Raw genomic sequence first — 8,221 nt, 5'->3', positions numbered from 1 at the left:
TCGGCCCCTCTATCCATGCCTCTCTCGAATACGTAATACACACACATACCTCTCTAGGCCCCGCCAAATGCATCAACTACACATTCACACATGTTACATCACGTACCCCATTGATCTAAAAAGCCCTCTCTTCACGTTTATTTCGCATACAACATTCCTTTTGAATAAAGTGTGGCCAAAAATTATTTTAGAGTTTCTACATATATACAACATTACAAAGTTATATGGAGGAGTACGAACGCTAATTTGCATTGCATGGTGCCCACAATGATATTTATTCCACACTGTGAATTTGTATATTTTTATACTATATACAAAGTTAGTCATAATAAAGAGAAACGAAGAGCATCTCTCTCTCCATCGCATACCCCCCCTGTACGCCCCTTTCACGTATGCACACAAAAGTATCTCCAGGTCCTCTAAAAGTAAGCCCCCAAAAAATTCACATGTGTTTCATCTTTCTCTCGTGATATATGCAATGACGATCATTGTATTTGAAGAGAAAGCACAATACATACATTGGACTTGATAGTCCACTCATTACGGTCACCATTTACGTTTAGTGGTTATTATACAGTCACGGGCTCACCGTACAACTTTGTATTTGCTCATGACATGACTAGTTGACCAGTTAAACGCTCCACGTGGCACCTCTAGTGTTGCATCACATTATCTCACTACCATCGTGCCCACCTGTCGACTTGTATCTACTCTACATCTACACTATTATAAAATACATAAAATATAAAATACACTCTTATAAAAACAGAGTTGGTGATGATGGTGTGTGATAACCCACAAGTATAGGGGATCGCAACAGTTTTCGAGGGTAGAGTATTCAACCCAATTGATTGATTCGACACAAGGGGAGCCAAAGAATATTCTCAAGTATTAGCAGCTGAGTTGTCAATTCAACCACACCTGGAAACTTTGTATCTGCAGCAAAGTATTTAGTAACAAGGTAATATGATAGTGGTGGTAATGGTAACAAAAGTAAAGACAGTAAAAGTAATGTTTTTGGTATTTTGTAGTGATTGTAACAGCAGCAAAGGAAAAGTAAATAATCGTAAACGAGTATATGGAAAACTCGTAGGCACCGGATTAATGATGGATAATTATGCCGGATGTGGTTCATCATGTAGCAGTCATAACATAGGGTGGCACAGAACTAGCTCCAGTTCATCAATGTAATGTAGGCATGTATTCCGTATATAGTCATACGTGCTTATGGAAAAGAACTTGCATGATATCTTTTGTCCTACCCTCCCGTGGCAGCGGGGTCCTATTGGAAACTAAGGGATATTAAGGCCTCCTTTTAATAGAGAACCGGAACAAAGCATTAGCACATAGTGAATACATGAACTCCTCCAACAAAGCATTATTGTCACTTCGGGGTTGCCGGATCATAACACATAGTAGGTGACTATAGACTTGCAAGATAGGATCTAGAACACACATATATTCATGAAAACATAATAGGTTCAGATCTGAAATCATGGCACTCGGGCCCTAGTGGCAAGCATTAAGCATAGCAAAGTCATAGCAACATCAATCTCAAAACATAATGGATACTAGGGATCAAACCCTAACAAAACTAACTTGATTACATGATAAATCTCATCCAACCCATCACCGTCCAGCAAGCCTACGATGCAATTACTCACGCACGGCGGAGAGTATCATGAAATTGGTGATGGAGGATGGTTGATGATGACACCGGCGACGAATCCCCCTCTCCGGAGCCCCGATCGGACTCCAGATCAGCCCTCCTGAGAGAGATTAGGGCTTGGCGGCGGCTCCATATTGTAAAACGCGATGATTTCCTCTCTCTGATTTTTTTCTCCCTGAAAGCCAATATATGGAGTTGGAGTTGGCGTCGGAGGGCCACCAGGGGGCCCACAAGGTAGGGGGGCGCGCCCCCCACCCTCGTGAGCAGGGTGTGGGCCCCCTGGTCTTCATCTTTTGCGAGGATTTTTCTTTATTTTTTCTAAGGTGTTCCGTGGAGTTTCAGGACATTCCGAGAATTTTTATTTTCTGCACAAAAAACAACACCATGGCAGTTCTGCTGAAAACAGCGTCAGTCCGGGTTAGTTCCATTCAAATCATACAACTTAGAGTCCAAATCAAGGGCAAAAGTGTTTGGAAAAGTAGATACGACGGAGACGTATCAACTCCCCCAAGCTTAAACCCTTGCTTGTCTCAGTTGACAAACTGAAAGAGAAAAAGAAAAACTTTTACAAACTCTGTTTGCTCTTGTTGTTTTAAACATGAAAAGCCAGCATTGAAGTCTCAGCAATTATTATGAACTAACCATACTCACAATGACACGTAGGTCTCACAATTGCTCATATCAATAGCATAATCAGCTAGCGAGCCATAATAATGAAACTCGGGTGACAACACTTTCTCAAAATAATCATAACATGATATAACAAAATGGTATCTCGCTAGCCCTTTCTGAGACCTCAAAACATAAATGCAGAGCACCTTTAAAGATCAAGGACTGACTAAACATTGTAATTCATGGTAAAAGAGATCCAGTCAAGTCATACCCAATATAAACCAATAATAATGAATGCAAACGATAGTGTGCTTTCCAGCGGGTGCTTTTTAATAAGAAGGGTGATGACTCAACATAAAAGTAAATAGATAGGCCCTTTGTAGAGGGAAGCAGGGATTTGTAGAGGTGCCAGAGCTCGGTTTCGAAATAGAGATAAATTATATTTTGTGCAGCATACTTTCATTGTCAACATAACAACTAAAAGACGACGATATCTTCCATGCTAAACAGATTATAGGCGGTTCCCAAACAGAATGGTAAAGTTTATACTCCCCTTCCTCCACAAGCATCAATCCATGGCTTGCTCGAAACAACGAGTGCCTCCAACATTCAACGGGTCCCAAGGGGAGTTTTGTTTGCAGTTATTTTGATTTAGTTTGCACAAAGCATGGGACTGGGCATCCCGGAATCCAGCCATTTTCTTGTGAATGAGGAGCGGAGTCCACTCCTCTTGAGAATAACCCGCCTAACACGGAAGATAAGGGCAGCTCTAGTTGACATATGAGCTATTCGAGCATGCAAAACAGAATGTTTATTTGAAGGTTTATAGTTTGGCACATACAAATTTACTTGGAACGGCAGGTAAATACCGCATATAGGTAGGTATAGTGGACTCATATGGAATAACTTTGGGGTTTAAGGGGTTTGGATGCACAAGCAGTATTCCCGCTTAGTACAGGTGAAGGCTAGCAAAAGACTGGGAAGCGACCAACTGAGAGAGCGACAACAGTCATAAACATGCATTAAAATTAATTCACACCAAGTACAAGCATGAGTAGGATATAATCCACCATGAACATAAATATCATGAAGGCTATGTTGATTGGATTCAACTACATGCGTGAACATGTGCCAAGTCGAGTCACTCAATTCATTTAAAGGAGGATACCATCCCATCATACCACATCATAATCATTCTAATAGCATGTTGGCATGCAAGGTAAACCATTATAACTCATAGCTAATCAAGCATGGCACAAGCAACTATAATCTCTAAATGTCATTGCAAATATGTTTACTTCATAATAGCTTAATCAAGAACGATGGATCATCATATTAACAAAAACAAGAGAGGTCGAGTTCACACCAGCTTTTCTTTTCCCAATAAATCCATCATATATCATCATTATTGCCTTTCACTTGCACGACCGAACGGTGTGTATAATAATAAGAGTGCACGCGCATTGGACTAAGCTGGAATCTGCAAGCATTAACTCTAGAGAGAAGACAAGTAATATGGGCTCTAAGTTTAAATAATCAATCATGCATGTAAGAGCCACTAAGCATTTTCAATAGAGTCTTCTCGACCCCCCAAAAAAGAAAAAGAAATAAAAACTATTTACACGGGAAAACTCCCAACAAGTAAAAGAAGAACAGGAAATATTTTTGGATTTTCTTTTTAATTCTACTACAAACATGAAAAGTAAACTCACTAATTTTTTTTTGTTTTTCTTAAAGTTTATCAAACACACAAGAAGAAAGCAGGAAAAAGAAATTAAAACTAGCATGGATAATACAATGAAAGAGTATGAGCACTGACATCTTGCAATGAGTGTGTGTGAACATAAATGTAATGTCGGTGGGAAATACGTACTCCCCCAAGCTTAGGCTTTTGGCCTAAGTTGGTCTATTGCCAGGGATGGCCTGGCGGATACCCGTAAGTGTAGCTGGGGTCATACTGCAACGAAGAAGACTCTGACTGCCACTGGCTGGCAGCCTCCTCTGGATCCCAAGAATAAACAGATAGTCGTGGAGGCTCATTTTGTGGCTCCGGCTCCGGGGCTGGTGCAGGGTTCCGATAGGCTTGAACAGCCGACCACGGAACGATGCGAGGTTCTGCAAACAAGTTAAACAAAGAAGGAGCAGGCAAGGTAATAGTCTCAGGGTGATGTTTATCAAAGTATAATTTATATTTGAGCTCCCCATCGCGACTCTTAATAAGGAAATCTTGCGCTATCATACTCTTGTAATCTAAATAAGCATGGGGCAGTGCTGTTTCTTCTTTCTCCTCATGCCTAATAGGCATTTCAAAATGTTCAGCTAGGCGTGAAGCATAAATGCCTCCAAAGATGGGGCCTTTAGTACGGTTAAGACTTAACCGTCTAGCAACAATTCCACCCATACTAACAGAGTTATTGCGGTATAAACCGTGGAGCAAAATAATAATATCGGGAATATTAAGGTTCCCACAGTTCCCGTGTCCAATCAAGCAACGACTAGCAAATAAGGCAAAGTAGCATAAAACAGGATAATGTATGCTAGTGATCCTTGCATCAGAAACCTTCCTGGTTTCTCCCACCGTGATGGTGTTAACAAAAGCTTCTAATTCGTTAAGGTGGGGTGCATCTAAGGTGCCCTCAAAGGGTATTCTGCAAACCTCGCAGAATTCTGCTAATGTCATCTCTTTAACAACGTCATATAAATGAAACTCTACTGTTGGAGGTGATTTCTTAGGGAAAAAGTAGAAGTTTTGCACAAAAGTATTTGTGAGTAAGAGATACTGATGACGTTGGTCGTGGAGGAAGTTGGTGAGGCCAGCATTCTCAATCAATAAATAGAAATCCTCATAAATCCCAGCTCTCCTCAAGAAGTCATCGGAAGGCCATTCACAAGGCCGGACCTCCGCGGTGCGAGGTAAATTAAATTTGGGCTTCTCCTCTTCTTCCTTTTGTTTTTCCTTAGAGCTTTGGCTCGACGAGCCCCTCAAAAGTCTCTTCATTAATTCTGAAACAATCTGAAATTTTTAGTAACTTCAAATAAAAGTGAACCAACTTCAATAAAATTGATAGCAACAACTCCCACAAGTGCCTAGGGCATATATAAAGCATTGGAACTACTTGAAACCATATAAATTTGTCATACAAGCTCAAGAACATGGTCACCTATGCAGCACAAATTTGCAAAGAATAAAGCACTAGAACAAAAACTAATTGGACCAATGGAGGAGTCACATACCAAGGAACAATCTCCCCAAGCAGTTTTACGAGAGATGCTTTGAGCAAGGAGATCGAAAATCACAGCAACGGGGGCTGGAACTCGTGCTTGAGTTGGTTTTTCGTGTTTGTGTGAGGCAGAGGAAGAAGATGGGTGCAGGAATAAGTGGAGGAGGGCCACCATGGGCCCACGAGGCAGGGGGCGCGCCCAGGGGGGTAGGGCGCGCCCTCCACCCTCGTGGACAGGTGGCAGCTCCCCCCGTGGTAATTTTTGCACAGTAAATTCTCAAATATTCCCGAAAAAAATCATATTAAATTGGCATGGCATTCTAAGGACTTTTATTTTCGGGATATTTTTATATTACACGGATAAGTCAGGAAACAGACAGAAAAATATTGTTTTACTTTATTTCTACTAAATAATTTAAAATATAAAGAGGGTACAGAAAGTTGTGCTTCTAGTTTCATCCATCTCGTGATCATCAAAATGAACCCACTAACAAGGTTGATCAAGTCTTGTTAACAAACTCATTCCGAATAATCCCGGAACCGGAGAAATTTCGAATGACACTAAGTTACCTCAACGGGGATATGAAAATCCCCAACAATAAGAATATCATACTTTTTCTTGACAGTAGGGAGAGGAAATGCGAAACCTTCAAATATAATCGATGGAACTTTTCCAATAGAGTTTATACTATAAACTTGAGGTTGTTTCCTTGGAAAATGCACCGTGTGCTCATTGCCATTAACATGAAAAGTGGCATTGCCTTTGGTGCAATCAATAACGGCCCCTGCAGTATTAAGGAATGGTCTTCCAAGAATAATAGACATACTATCATCCTCGGGAATATCAAGAATAACAAAGTCCGTTAAAATAGTAACGTTTGCAACTACAACAGGCACATCCTCACAAATACCGACAGGTATAGTAGTTGATTTATCAGCCATTTGCAAAGTTATTTCAGTAGGTGTCAACTTATTCAAGTCAAGTCTACGATATAAAGAGAGAGGCATGACACTAACACCGGCTCCAGGATCACATAAAGCAGTTTTAACAAAACTTCTTTTAATGGAGCATGGTATAGTAGGCACTCCGGGATCTCCAAGTTTCTTTGATATTCCACCCTTAAAAGTATAATTAGCAAGCATGGTGGAAATTTTAGCTTCAGGTATCTTTCTTTTATTAGTAATAATATCCTTCATATACTTAGCATAAGGATTTGTTTTGAGCACATCAGTTAATCGCATACGCAAAAAGATGGGTCTAATCATTTCAGCAAAGCGCTCAAAATCCTCATCATCCTTTTTCTTGGATGGTTTCGGGGGAAAAGGCATGGGTTTCTAAACCCATGGTTCCCTTTCTTTACCATGTTTCCTAGCAACAAAATCTCTTTTATCATAACGTTGATTCTTTGGTTGTGGGTTATCAATATCAACAACAGGTTCAACTTCTACATCATTATCATTACTAGGTTGAGCATCAACATGAACATTATCATTAACATTATCACTAGGTTCATGTTCATCACCTGATTGTGTTTCAGCATCAGAAATAGAGATATCATTCGGATTCTCAGGTGACTCGGCGATAGGTTCACTAGAAGTTTGCAAAGTCCTATCATTTTTCTTTTTCTTCCTTTTAGAAGAACTAGGTATATCAATATTATTTCTCTGAGAATCTTGCTCGATTCTCTTAGGGTGGCCTTCAGGATACAAAGGTTCCTGAGTCATTCTACCAGTTCTAGTAGCCACTCTAACAGCATAATCATTTTTCTTACTATTCATTTCATCAAGCACTTCTTTCTGAGCTTTAAGTACTTGTTCTACTTGAGTGGTAACCATAGAAGCATGCTTGCTAACAAGTTTAAGTTCACCTCTAATATCAGCCATATAATCACCCAAGCGTTTAATCATAAAGGTATTCTATTTTAATTGTCTACCAAAATAAGCATTAAAGTCATCTTGCTTAAACATAAAGTCATCAAACTCATCCAAGCACTGACTAGCAATTTTAGTAGGAGGGACTTCAGCTTTACCATATCTGTAGAGAGAATTTACCTTTACTACCTATGTCGGGATATCGGGAGGTTCTTCATTGAATAAGTAATTGAGATCATAAACTTCTTCAATAGGCGGTAAATTAAGACCATGTATTTCTTCAATAGGAGGTAAATTCTTAACATCTTCCGCTTTAATACCTTTTTCTTTCATAGATTTCTTTGCCTCTTGCATATCTTCGGGACTGAGAAATAGAACACCTCTCTTCTTTGGAGTTGGTTTAGGAATAGGCTCAGTAATTGCCTCAAGAACTGGCTCAGGAGGTATCTTGGGAGGTGCCCAATTATTTTCATTTGCCAACATATTATTCAATAGAATTTCAGCGTCATCTGGTGTTCTTTCCCTGAAAAGAGAACCAACACAACTATCCAGGTAATCTCTAGAAGCATCAGTTAGTCCATTATAAAAGATATCAAATATTTCAGGTTTCTTAAGAGGATGATCAGGCAAAGCATTAAGTGACTTGAGAAGCCTCCCCCAAGCTTGTGGGAGACTCTCTTCTTCGATTTGCACAAAATTGTATATTTCCCTCAAAGCAGCTTGTTTCTTATGAGCAGGGAAATATTTAGCAGAGAAGTAATAACTCATATCCTGGGGCCTTTGCAAACAACCAGGATCAAGAGAGTTATACATATCTTATCATCACCCTTTAATGAGAACGGAAATA

This window comes from Triticum dicoccoides, chromosome 6B, assembly GCF_002162155.2.
Source record: "Triticum dicoccoides isolate Atlit2015 ecotype Zavitan chromosome 6B, WEW_v2.0, whole genome shotgun sequence".
NCBI lineage: Eukaryota > Viridiplantae > Streptophyta > Magnoliopsida > Poales > Poaceae > Triticum > Triticum dicoccoides.
This window is presented reverse-complemented; position numbering follows the sequence as displayed.